At 45.6% G+C, this 13,363-nt stretch overlaps 1 pseudogene; it reads right to left on the minus strand.

Annotated features, from left to right (window-relative positions):
* Positions 1–11,570: 11,570 nt before the first annotated feature.
* LOC116104660 lies at positions 11,571–12,455 on the minus strand (annotated as a pseudogene).
* Between the last annotated feature and the right edge of the window lie 908 nt (positions 12,456–13,363).

The following is a 13,363-nucleotide window of genomic DNA, read 5'->3' on the forward strand; positions in this document are numbered from 1 at the left end:
TTTCTGAGCCTTAGACTCTCTACATGAAGGAAGGAATGCTTCCATTTGGAGGAGAGAACTGTACTATATACCTGTAGTCTGAATTGTCTAATCAAGCCCTAATCTTAGTGAGACGGCACTGAAGAACAGACAATGACAATTCCACAAGCAGATGTGGGGAGGGGGTTATGATTACTGGTGTGAACTGTCAACTTGACAGGAACATCTGGTAGATGAGCCTCTGGGCATGCATCAACTGAGGTAAGAAGACCTTTAGGAGTGGCACAATTGCTTGGTTGGACGATGTCACTGAGAGAGAGAGCTGAAAGGCAGCAAAAGCATCCTGCAACCACATCCCCCTGCATCCTGGTGATGAAGGTGACACTGCATCCACATCCCCCTGCATCCTGGTGATGAAGGTGACACTGCATCCACATCCCCCTGCATCCTGGTGATGAAGGTGACACAACTGGAGTGGGGGCTATCCCAGAAACTGGTGCCTATACGTGAAATACGTTCTTCTAGCTGGGCTGTCTTGTCTGCCTCAGTGGGTGAGGATGTGCCCAGCCTTAAAGATTTAATGGGCCAGGGTGGGGGGATACCCAAGGTGGGTTCTCACCTGTTCAGAGGAGAAGGGGGGTGGGGGAAAGGATTGTGGGAAGGAGTAATTGGAAGGGGGCAATGAGAAAGATGTAAAGTGAATAAGTAAAATTAAATACTATTAATAAATAAATAATAAATAAATAAATAATATGGCTGCCTTGATTCTTCTTACATGATGAAATGTGCCCTTAAACTGTGAGCCTAAATAAACCATCTCTCCCTCAATGTCCTTCTATTAGGATATTCTATCACAGCAACAGGAAAAGAAACTAAGACCCCCGGCCCTCACTGGGGAAGCAGAATATGTTGAAGGTTTGAGGATTCAGAGTAAGAACTTAGAGAGGGTGCAACTGGGGCCAAAATAAGTGGAGGAAGAAATGAAGGGTGAGAGAAAATGGTGAAAGAAAAGAGGAGGAGGAAGAGGAGGAGACTCAGCCAGAGTGACAGATGCTGTCTGTTGGACCAGACAAATATGTCAGAACGTTAAGTGGGTTCCAAACCCCAAGGTACTCGGGCTTCATAGAAAGTCAGATCCCCAGAGTGAGGTGTGTGGCAGAAGCTAGTACAGCCCTTCTCAGAGTAAAAAGAAATGCATCCAAGCCTGAATTCCTTATACACACACACACACACACACACACACACACACACACACACACACACACATACATACACGCATACACCTGCATCTCATTCGGACTAAATTGTGTTAGTGGCTCTCAGAAAGTTCCAACACCAGTCACTCTTGGAAATTGACAATAAAAGCAGTAATATGTTCCTGTCAGGAGCAAATGTACTGGAGCATTTTTCATATTATAGACAGAAGAGTTTGGGGCAGAGATCTTTGCCTTTTGCAGTCCTGAGAAAGCAAGGTGTGGGTGTTGAAATTTAGAAAAGGTTACCTGCATTTATGTATTACCTCAAAGCGGTGGAAAATGAAAAATCCAAAGTTCCACCGTCTTTTGGTTTCCAAGGAGACGAGAGGGTCCGTATGCCAGGATTCTATTTCTCTTTAAATAAGAGAACCAGGTGCAGACTTCCCCATGCAATGTAAAGAAATGCAGCTCATGGCTCAGACAAGAAGCTCACAGCTGTGACCAAACACCTGTCGGGAGCAATTTAAAGGAGGATTTACTTAGCTCATGGTTTCAGAGAATCTTAGGGTAGCAGTAAAGACGGCTTCATTCATGGCAGTAGGAGTGTGTGGCAGAGGTCTCCACACCACAGCAGACCAAGAAGTACAGAGGGAGGCAGTAATTGGAGGCCCGTCTCAGCTCAGAGCTGCCTATTTCATTATTTTTTACTTAATCATGGGGACTAGATACGTAGGTCAGTGGTTAAGCATGCTGGCTATTCTTGCAGAGGATTGGAAGTTAGATCGAGAAACTCACATTAACTCACAACCTCTGGCTTCAGGGGATCTGATGCCCTCTTCTGGCCTCCAAAAGTACCTGTACCAATCCACACACAGATACCCACACATACACGTAATTCTTCTAATCCTTTTTGAAAGCCACAGACAGATTTGGGAGATGGCTTATGGGGAAAGTCCATGGCATGCCAGCATAAGGACCTGAGATCACACTCCAGGGCACACACTTTAAAAAGGTGAGCATGGTGGTCTACACTCGTAACCAACCTTAGCACTAAAAGACAGAGGCTATCAAAGAAGCAACAAAGCATCCCACGGGAATCTCCATACCCAGCTTTCTGCAGACCTCTCCTTTTGACCCTTTATGAGCCAAACAATTAAGCATACCAAAAAGCAGCTCCCCCTGTTTTCATTTTTCTCTCCCTCTAATCAACAACTTCTTACACACTGCCGTAGACGTCATATCTCGCAGTACATTGTCTATACAGTAAGAGCTTAGTAAATATTGATGGAATTCATGAATGGATCCTAAGAGATATGAGTGGGGATGTCCACTCAGCGAGAACAGTTCTCACCTCAAGGAGGATAAGAGATTGTGCACTGTAGGCTATGGAGGAGTTCAGCTCTTGGAGCTCTCACAAGAGACCAAAGTCTGGTTCTCAGTGCCCGTATCAGGTGATTCATAACCACCTGTACCTACAGCTCCAGAGGAGTCAGTGCCTCCTTTTGGCTTCCACAGGTACCTATGCTCACACACACACACACACACACACACACACACACACACACGCACACACACACTCACACACACACACATGCACACACACACACACAAATAATAACAATTAATTAATTATAAAAATATGCTCAGTTTGGTGGAGCATGCCTTTAAGCCTAGCACTTGGGAGGCAGAGGCAGATGGATCTCTGTGAGGCCAGCCCTGGTCTACAGAGTGAATGCTAGGCTAACAGGATTCTACCATGAGGCCTTGTCTCAAAGTGACAACAACAATTATTATAATAGAAGGGCAATCATAAAAATCTGTTATATTCACGATAGAAATGTCAGGATGGAACCCATTCTTTTACACAAGTGACATACATGAATTTAAAAGTGGCCAAGAAGTGTGGCCATGGCTCAGACCCAGTATTCCTCAGCTTCTTCTCATTATTGAGTCAAAACATCTGACAAAAAAAAAAAAAATACCCTCTGTAGTTTTTATCTTCCTCCTGGAATGGTTCTGCTTTCAGTAAATGTTGCTAGAGGTTGTTTTGTTTTTTTGTTTTTTTTTTTGTTTTCAAAAGACTATAGGGAACACCAGAGGGTCAGTCAATGACTCTTCCATGGGGAAGAAAGAAAGAGCTTGCTGGGAAGGAGGAGAGAGAAGAATGTTCTAGCAGTCAGGTGGATGCAGCTGAGGCAGAAGCTTTGAGATCTCATAGCATGATGTGGCAAACGGGTAGAAAAAGATTTTTTCATATATTTATGGAACTTGCGTTTGTGTGTGTGTGTGTGTGTGTGTGTGCATGTGCGTGCGTACATGGGTGTGTATGTGCATGGTGTGTGTGGTGTGGTGTTGAGGGAGTACATACGTGTGCACATATGTGTGTGAGAGAGTATTACATGCATGTATGTGTCCATGTAGGTATGAAGGACCACACTCAGGTCATCAGGCTAGACAACAGGAGCTTCTATTCACTTAGCCATCTTGCCAGCTCTCTTTGTTTTGGAAATAGAATTTCATGCTAGGATCAAAGGCACACATCCCCATGCCCAGTTTATGCAGTGTTGGGGATCAAATGCAGGAATTTTTGCATGCGAGACAAACCCTCTACCAACTGAGCCACATCCCCAATTCTAGAATTTGTTTTCTTGCTTGTTTTTAATTGTTATTCCTCTCATGAAAATTCATCTGGATTTCAGATCTAGAGATCTGAGCAGCCAGGATAAACCTTCTCACTCCTCCTTACCTGGAGCAGGACACGGGAGGACTTTTACACCTAAGATGGTTTGAAGGGAAAGGAGCAGGACACGGGAGGACTTTTACATCTAAGGTGGTTTGAAGGGACTGGAGAGAGGGCTCAGTGGGATCACCCACTACACTTGGAAAAGAATGGAATTCAGTTCCCAGCACCCACATCGAGTGGCACATAACCGCTTGTGACTCCAGCTCCAGGGAGTCTGACACCCTCCTTTCACTTCCCTAGGCACTCACACATATGTGTACCTACCCGGGCCAATACACATGATTTTTTTTTAATCAATAAAATAAATCTTTAAAAAAAATGTTTTCTGCTCTTCTTGACTAATAAATTTGAGGTAAAAGAAATGTCTGCTATTACTCTGAGTGATTAGACCTGGAAACAGCATTTCTTTTGGCTTTCCCTTCCTTCGGTCCATTTTCTTTTCCAAGGCGAAAGCAAGCATGAGATAAATCTCCCAGCCCTTCTCCCAACACCCACATAACAAATCTCACTTAAGGCAGATTTAAAATGCAGGATTGTGGAGTGGTACCTATTACTCGCGACAGCACGATACTCTTCCCCACAAGTCTGGTCACCATTATATATAATTTATGAATCCAGCCCAGAGACAAGCTACAGAGAAAATGAACACAGACTCCGGTGTCTGTGGTAATGAAATCGCTTTCTGGTTTCATGTCCCTCTGAGTTCAGGCTCTCATTTCCATTTCTCCATTTCTTCCCAAATTTGTTACCAAAGTGACGGATGCTCCCATTTACTATGTCTTTCCCTCGTCTCTTCCCCTGGCTTCCTCCCCTGCAATCCAGTAAATGCTGTGGCCTTTTGCTGGGCCATGCACTTATTTTCCAATTACCGTGGGTAAACAGGGATGAACCTGCAATTGAATTGAAACTCTTGACTCTTTGGATCAGACCTTCTGCAGATTTTCCACAATTGAGACATAAACATCAAAGCTGTCGTCTATGGAAATGACAAGTGTTGGGGGAAAGTAATAATGATCTTTTTGTGCAAAAAGCAATTTCTGCGGAGACATCATCACCCCAAAGCAACTTGGTGTCCCAAAAAGACACGTTTCCAGGTCTGTCAGAGTGGCGCTGTCATTTGTTTTCCTTGAGAGCGACTGCCCATCAAACCTCCATTAGCAGGTTGGAAATGTATTTAGGAACCCGACAGGTAGTATTCAGAGGGTTAATGACTGCTGATTTATGAATACTGAGTGGCATTTCGGCAATTGGAGTCACAGTGATGGCTGGGGCTGCAGCCAACACTCTCCACCATTCAAGCAGGAACGATCATTCAAAGCTGGTTAAATGGTTCTGATTTATGACCTTCATCTTCCGGGGTCCACTCGATTTGCTCTCTCGGTGTGTAAATTCCAAAACTGCAATTCCCCTGTACCCCCAGAGGGTCCATTTAAGTCAACATTATGCATGCACCCAAGGATGGGGGAATTCTCCCCTCTCTTATTTCACTCATTAAATTTGCTCAGCACATCCTGCAATTAAAATTTCATATAGATTTCGTCTTATGATTGACATTTGGCCTTGATGAAACAAGTTCAGATTTGGCCTCTCTGAAGGTTTGGAGGAGGGGAGGGCTCTGGATGGTGCTTCCAGGAAGGGAGGGGATGCTAATACTCCAGCAACATTTTGAGCTGACTAAACTGTAAAGGGCTGCCTCTACTTCCAAATGAAACACACTTGGGATGCAGGCCAAGAACAAGAAGAAAACCCAATCAGCGTTGAACACTGTGCTTGTTTAGTTCAACAAGAGGAAAGGAAGACACTCACCGACTCTTAGAGCAGACTGAAATCTTTGTAGATCTTGTAGATTAGGAATTCTATGTTTCAGCGATAGACCTGGACCCAAAGGAGGCAAGGCTTCCCCAGCATGGTGGAGACACGGCCATTCGGAGACTTCTTCCTTCTAAATGTTGCTTAGGAGCTTTGCTAGGTGATCACATGACCAGATACTGCCATGTGAGACGGAGAGCTAGAGTGGTATTTGACAAAGATAACAATATCAATGAAGTTGTCAAAAGATAAGCCTTGTAAGCATAAGGATCTGAGTTCATTTCCAGAATATATATAAAAATAAAAAGCCAAGTGTGGTAGAAAGTATGTGTACCCCAGGGTTAGGGAGACGGAGAGAGGTGGATCCCTGGGGCTCACTGACAGCCTAGGCTACGTGGTAAGTTCCAAGCCAGTGAGAGACCCTGCCTCAATAAAACAAATAGGTGACACTTGGAGGAACAATAGCTGAGATTCTCACCTGACCTATACACACACACACACACACACACACACATCACACACATCTATACACCTGCATACCATAGACCTTCCATGGTGTAAAATTTCCAATTAAAATTGGATACGGTCAAGACTAGGGAGGTGGTCCAGCAGCTGCGAGTATGGATTGTTATTGTAGAGGACACAAGTTTAGATCCCAGTACCCACAGCAGATGGCACACAACCACTTGTAACTCTAGCTCCAGGGAATGTGGTGCCCTCTGCTGGGCTCCTCGGTACCTACACTCACATGCACACATACCCATCCACAGACGCACATACATATAAACACTCAGAAACGTCTTCCTTCTAAATGTTGCATAGAAGTTTTGCTAGGTGACCACATGACCAGATCCTGTCATCTGAAGCAGTAAAGAAATAAAATAAGTCTTTTAAAATTAAATTTGTCCAATTTTAGGCTAGTTACACGATACCATTAATCTCATGAGATGCCTACTTTTGACTCTTGACAGCAAAAGAAGGACTGAAGGATCGGCTCAATCAAGAAGGTGCTTGTTGTGCAAGTGTAAGAACATGAGTTCAGATCCCCAGAACCCATATAAGACAAACAAGGCACAACCATGCATGTTTAAATCTCAGAGCTAAATAGCCTCAAACTGCTGAGCTAGATGCTGAAAGAGTAGCTCATTGATGAACCTCCTGCCTAGAATCCCCCAATGAGGGGCTGGGGGCGTGGCTCACTGATGAACCACCTGCCTAGAATCCCCCAGTGAGGGGCTGGGATGTGACTCAGCGGTAGAACTCCTGCCTAGAATCCTCTAGTGAAGGGCTTGGGGCATGGCTCAGTGGTAGAGCTCCTGCCTAGATTTCCCCCAGTGAGGGGCTGGGGGTGTGGCTCAGTGGTAGAGCCCCTGCCTAGAATCCCCCAGGGAGGGGCTGGGGGCGTGGCTCAGTGGTAGAGCTCCTGCCTAGAATCCCCCAGTGAGGGGCTGGGGGTATGGTTCAGTGGTAGAACACCTGCCTGGAATCCCCCAGTGAGGGGCTGGGATGTGACTCAGTGGTAGAACTCCTGCCTGGAATCCCCCAGTAAGGAGCTGGGGCGTGGCTCTGGGGTGGAACACTTTTGCAGCAGGTTCAAGGCCCCGCGGATTCCAACCCCAGCACTGCAAAACTATGAAAGTGAAAAGGTACAGACAATGGTTATGATTGGGACCTGAGGTTTTCCCTGCTTGGATTTCTCTAATGCCTGCCAGACCTTCGGGAAGAGTTAGAGGAATAAGAGAGATTTGGAGAGTGAGGGGAGATGGTGAAAGGAAGAAGGAAGAAAAGGAAGGAAGGAAGGAAGGAAGGAAGGAAGGAAGGAAGGAAGGAAGGAAGAAAGGACATTGACAGAATGTATTCTCAAATTTGAATGAAAAATATCCAATTCCACTTTCAGTCCTAGCATCTCATATCTCAACTTTAATTTTTAAAACTGTAAAATAGGAATCAAGCTCCATGTCCGTCACAGGTTTCATGGAAGAGTTCAGTAAGATAGGACATGGGATGGCGCCTCCCACCCAGAAGCCATGTGAACATCAGTCAGGAATCAGGAACTGAATCTGGAAGTTTTGCCCAGAATGGAATAAGACTCTCCTCCTGGCTGCCTACAGATGGCAGTCTCTCTCCTCCTGGCTGCCTACAGATGGCAGTCTCTCTCCTCCTGGTTGCCTTTGGATCAAGGTGTGAAGAATCACGGGTGTCTCTCTTCTGCACTGCAGCCTTGCCTAATATGGCTCTCCTAACCTCAGAGCCAAGTTGGAGACAAAACAGCAACTGACTTGCCCATTTTCATCCTGATTGGCCCAGGCTCAACCAAAAGCCTCCTTTGCCAAGCATTTGGTTCCATAGTTAGCCAATAGGCTTCAGTAACTCACGACCAACTGTTGTTTATCATGTGGGCTTCCAAATTCCAGGCAGAACTACACTGAGGACATGTGAAATTTTTCAACAGGCAAAAATCCCATTGAGCCGGCAAGCACATTAGGACTCTCTGGCACTGCAGGTGGAGCAGGCAAGCACATTAGGACTCTCTGGCACTGCAGGTGGAGCAGGCAAGCACATTAGGACTCTCTAGCACTTCTCTAAGTGGAGAAGTTTGGTTGCTCAGGAAGTGATTTCTCTGCCTGGGACAGGAACCATGAGCTCATCCACTCTAAAGCAATGCCAGATCCAAGCAAGTAAAGGCAATGAGTTCTACTGGGGCATTTTGCCTCTGGGTCTGTTGCCTCTCAGGGCATTGGCTTACCTTCTACATCACCAAGTGTGGTGGTTTGAATATGGTTGGTTCAGGAAGTGGCACTAATTAGGAGGTATGGCAATGTTGGAATAGGTGTGGCCTTGGTGGTGGAAGTGTGTCACTGTGGGAGGTGGGCATTGAGGTCCTATTCTCAAGCTCTGCCCAGTATGGAATGAAACCCTCCTCCTGGGTGCTTGCATATGACAGTCTCTCTCTTCCTGATTGCCTTCAGGTCATAATGTAGAACTCTTGGTTCCTCCAATATCATGTCTGCCTGCATGCTTCCATACTTCCCACCATGATGATAATGGACTGAGCCTCTAAAACTGTAAGCCAGGCCTAATTAAATGTTTGCCTTTATAAGAGTTGACTTGGTCATGGTGTCTCTTCACAGCAATAGAACCCTAACTAAGACACCAAACAAGAGTGGGCATCACTATAGGCTGGTAGGTTCATTTTCTCCATTAACTAGTTAGAAGAGTGGCAAGCAACTCAGAGAAAAGTGGAAGTGATGTTTACTGGCATGCATTACATCTCTCTAAACATAAACAAATGCTAGAGATGAGAACCACTGTCTCTAAGAAGGGCCTTGGGATACCTAAAAAGGTATCCCAGTCCTAGTGTTGCCTCCTCTCCAAATTTTGGGCTTCAGGAGTCCACTCACCCCTTCTGTAACAATGATTGTGTCCATATTTCTGTCCACAAACACAGGCATAATCAAATAGAATCTCCAACCTTAGTACATGGGTTTAGAAAAAAATTGTTGGTTGGTTGTGGTATAAGTAGCCACGCTCCAGGCTTCTCTTTACTTTTTGTTGTAATGGGGGAAATAACCTCACTGCAGGTGAAGAGAAATGACCTACTTTTGGAGAAATGTCAACCTAGTGCTAAAGACAGAAGTGCAGAATGGGACTATTCCTCTTCGTCCTAGGGTCCCAGGGCCTCAGCAGCAGAGTAGAATAGGGTTGATGAATGGAAGACATAGCATGCCACTCAGCATCCATAATTCATTTTCTTCACTTGATCTTTAGAAAAGGAACATTTGCAAAGAGCTTGATCCTTGGGCATGATGCTAGGAACATTTGGGAATAACTGTAACACAAAACATTGTTGTTAGCCTTTGCCTATCTGGACAATATTAATTAACAGTAGACAGAGAGGCTAAGACAGATGGCCAAGTTCTTTCAAGGTTCCAGAGATGGACCCAACCGAGGGCCTAAGAGAACTTAAGAAATAACAGATGGACTGACACACAGGCACACAGAAATGGTGGGGTTCAGTGGACTGGACTCTCTGATGGGGAAACCATAGCACCCTCAGAAGCTCAGTGTTTATTATTTAGCATTGAACAGAGAGGTAGGCTATTGGGTATAGCTGAACATGGAATTGAGGTCATTACAGGTAAACGAGGAGCCAAAGTCTCTGGTATACAGCTGGATCAAGGAGGCATGCTTAGCTAATCTCAGATGGAGAGGATGCAGGGGAGCAGTCTTCAGGCTGTAAATATCCAGAGGAAGGAAACTCCATGGACATTTTCTGCACACACTAGCAACATTAACACTCAGACCAGGAAGACCCTACCATTTCCCTGAGCCTAGCCTGGGGAAGGCTTTACCTTTTTCTTGTGGGCGTGAGGCTCTGAGATCCCTGGCACGTTCATACCCATGTCACCAGCACGCATTCACACATATCATCACTGGCTCGGGGATTCCTCTGGTCCCAGCAACAGACCAAAGACATAATTCCATTCAACTGAAGCTTGGTGGACCAGTGACTATTGGGGGTATTTACAAGAGCGTGGGTAGCTTCAGCACCTTCTATACCGAAAGCCCACACACACACACACACACACACACACACTAGCATTAGACCCCTGCACAGTGTGAAGGCAGCTAGACCACTGAAGAGTTGCCTGCCACCTCCCAATTATTTGTTTCTTGCAGAGCAGAGGGGAAGAGCCTAGCAAGTCTTACAAGCTTCCTGAGCCTCTGGTTCTTATAAGTTGCTTGGGTGTTTTAGGAGCTTCCCCTATTCCATGAAAGAATGTTTCAATCCACAGAAAACATCTGCATGACTGACATATGAGGCAAAGTGACAGCTATTAGAACACTAATGACAGACCAAATAATGAGTTTGTGTGAGCTACTTACAGGAGCAGCGATGAGCATTTATTTACTTAAAAGAGCTTAGAAAGTTGTGCCACCAAAAGCCAACTCCAGCATAGCTCTGTAACAACTGACAGAAGCTGAATTTTTGGAGCTCCTTGAACAATTTTCAGGAAGCTCCATGGAAAAGAGCCATCTTTGTCAGCAATTGCTATTTTGGGTGGGGGGGTTGTTTTTTGGGTTTTTTTGGTGTGGTTGGGTTTTTTTGTTTGTTTGTTTTGTTTTGTTTTTTGTTTGTGTGTTTTTTTTTTTCGAGACAGGGTTTCTCTGTGTAGCCCTTGCTGTCCTGGAACTCACTCTGTAGACCAGGCTGGCCTTGAACTCAGAAATCCACCTGCCTCTGCCTCCCAAGTGCTGGGATTAAAGGCGTGCACCACTACTACAACCTTAGGAAAAAGCCTTCTGAATCATGCAGCTTTCTGAGCTTTGTAGGTTTCCTGAACTTCCTGAAACTAGTAAATTATGTGTGTTTCCTGAAGCTTATAAATTGTATACATTTCCTGAGTCTTGTAAGTTGTATGAGCTTTCCCTCTCCCTACAGGAAGGACCACTTCCATTCAGAGGAAATGGCTACACAATGCTGCCTAATTTGGCAAGAAGACAGATCTAAAAGCTGATCAACAAATGGAGACACCATAGACACACAGACCTAACAAAGACCAAATAGTCTCCTGGTGAGGTAATAATCAACCTGCCTCGTGAGAGAAGCTCACAGGAGATTTCCTAAGAAGGGAGTCACTTAAACTGAGTGAAGATTTATGAAGCAGTCATGGGAAGCAAAGGCGTTGATGTGTCGCAACATTATGGCACCATAATGGCCGATAACCATTGTTGATGTGATAGGAGCTTGTGTGAGAGAAAAGACCAGAAAGGGTGGCTAGAGGACAGTTTGAGCTCTCTCCATGTTTTGGTTTTCAGCTTTTAGGAACTTTATTTTCCTTTCACCTTTTCCCTCTTTGATCAGATGTCTGCAGAGGGGCTCGGGACCACTCAGTGGTAGCTCCAACCCACGGGTGGCCCGCACTGTGGGACCTGCTGACCAGTCCTCTGTGGCTGGCTGTGCACTCCAGTCTTATGCTGTGGGGAACTGCTGGATGGGCACAGAGGGTACCTGAACACCCTCAGATGAGTTGGCCACCTCAGGTTGAGCAGCAGCGAACTCAGGAGCTGGTGCGGTCCATTTGTCTTGAAATGCCTCTTTGGTTACCACCTTCTCAACAGCAGCCTGCTCCTCCTTCTCAATCTCCTCTGGGACTCTGTAGAAGTAACGATCAGAAATAACCTCACTTGGATGCTCATGGGAGATAGTACCTCACATGTGCAGTACGTTCCAGGCCAGCATCCACCACATCAGACCCACAAAGTGAGCTCCCTTGTTGCATGGGATAGCAATACCCACGTAGCCCGGGGAAGAATCTGTTACATAGAGCAATGATGGACAGGTTGATATAAGAGGACAGTGTAAGGGGCTGGTAGTCAGCCTTAGGATCAGTCAACACCAGAAGCCATGGATTCTGAAAGAATGCTTGGATTTGGTTAGTGAAGGTCCCAGGTGTAAAGCAGCCAGCAATTGAAGTGGCTCCAGTTCACTCCAGTAAACAACTGTATAGCCCACTGGTCTGTGTTCCTGGAGGAAATGAAGCTGCAAGCTCCAGACTTTCCCAGAGTCTCTTCAGATTTATGATGTAGATACAGTCACTTTTCCTTTTGTAATTGTACTGCTCCATCTGAAAGTCAAGGCTGGTGCCACCTGAGTGGGTTCCTGAAGCAAGGAATGTGAAGCCATCTTCCTCCTTCATCTGCAGGATGTCAAGAGCTCAGGACATTGTGTAAGTTTCGCTTTAAGTTATGACTGGAATCAAGAACAATGCCGTGTGGACCTATCCCTGGACAGCATGGAAAGCTACCCATACCATGTTTGAAAGAACTGGTATCAGCTCAGGACCCCCAACACCAAGTTCTCAGCACAAAGAAGATTTACTTGTCCCAGAGAGACAGAGAGCAGGGAATAAGAGACAGACAGGAGATAGAGGACAAGGGAGAAGAGGAAAGGAGCGGGGGGGGGGGTAGTATTTGTCCCCAGGGGTGTGGGCCCAAAGGACTGCCTCTGGATAGAGAGAAGACAGACATGGTCCATAGAAAAATGGCAGTTTATAAAGGTAAAGGGGGAAACCTGGTGTTTGAATGAGGTGTTTTCATTTTAATTGGGCATGTTGATTAGGTGAGCCAAAGGGGGCTTTTGAGTACTAGACTTTAGTACTTTGATAGCTGGACCTTGATAGCCAGCCTGGAGAGGACAAAGTAGCCAAATAAGGGAATGGACATTTAAGGCTGGCATTAAGAATGTAATCTAACTTTTATCAAGGAAGGGCTAACGCAAGACAAGGGCAAGGCCTGCCAGAGCCATGTTTTCCATGCTCAGGCTAGCTAGAGTTCCTTCAGTGTTCCTCTAACCAACAAAGCTTTAAGCCTGCCATCCAGAAGCTAAGGAAACTGTGTGATGTGTTTCAGGAAACACACACATAGAAAAGGTATCACAGAGACAGACACATCTTCAGGCATGGGGTCAGGAGAAGATGTCCGTCTTTGTGTGTGTTTTACTCCCTTATAAGGGGAAAGGATGCAGAGATGATGCAAGTACCAGAAGCCGATCACCTAGACCTCACCACCGACTGGAAAAAAAAAAAAGGAAAGATAATAAGTCCTGGAATGTGCCTTCAGAGTTTACAAGGGG

The sequence above is a fragment of the Mastomys coucha genome, unplaced genomic scaffold, assembly GCF_008632895.1.
Source record: "Mastomys coucha isolate ucsf_1 unplaced genomic scaffold, UCSF_Mcou_1 pScaffold22, whole genome shotgun sequence".
Lineage (NCBI taxonomy): Eukaryota > Metazoa > Chordata > Mammalia > Rodentia > Muridae > Mastomys > Mastomys coucha.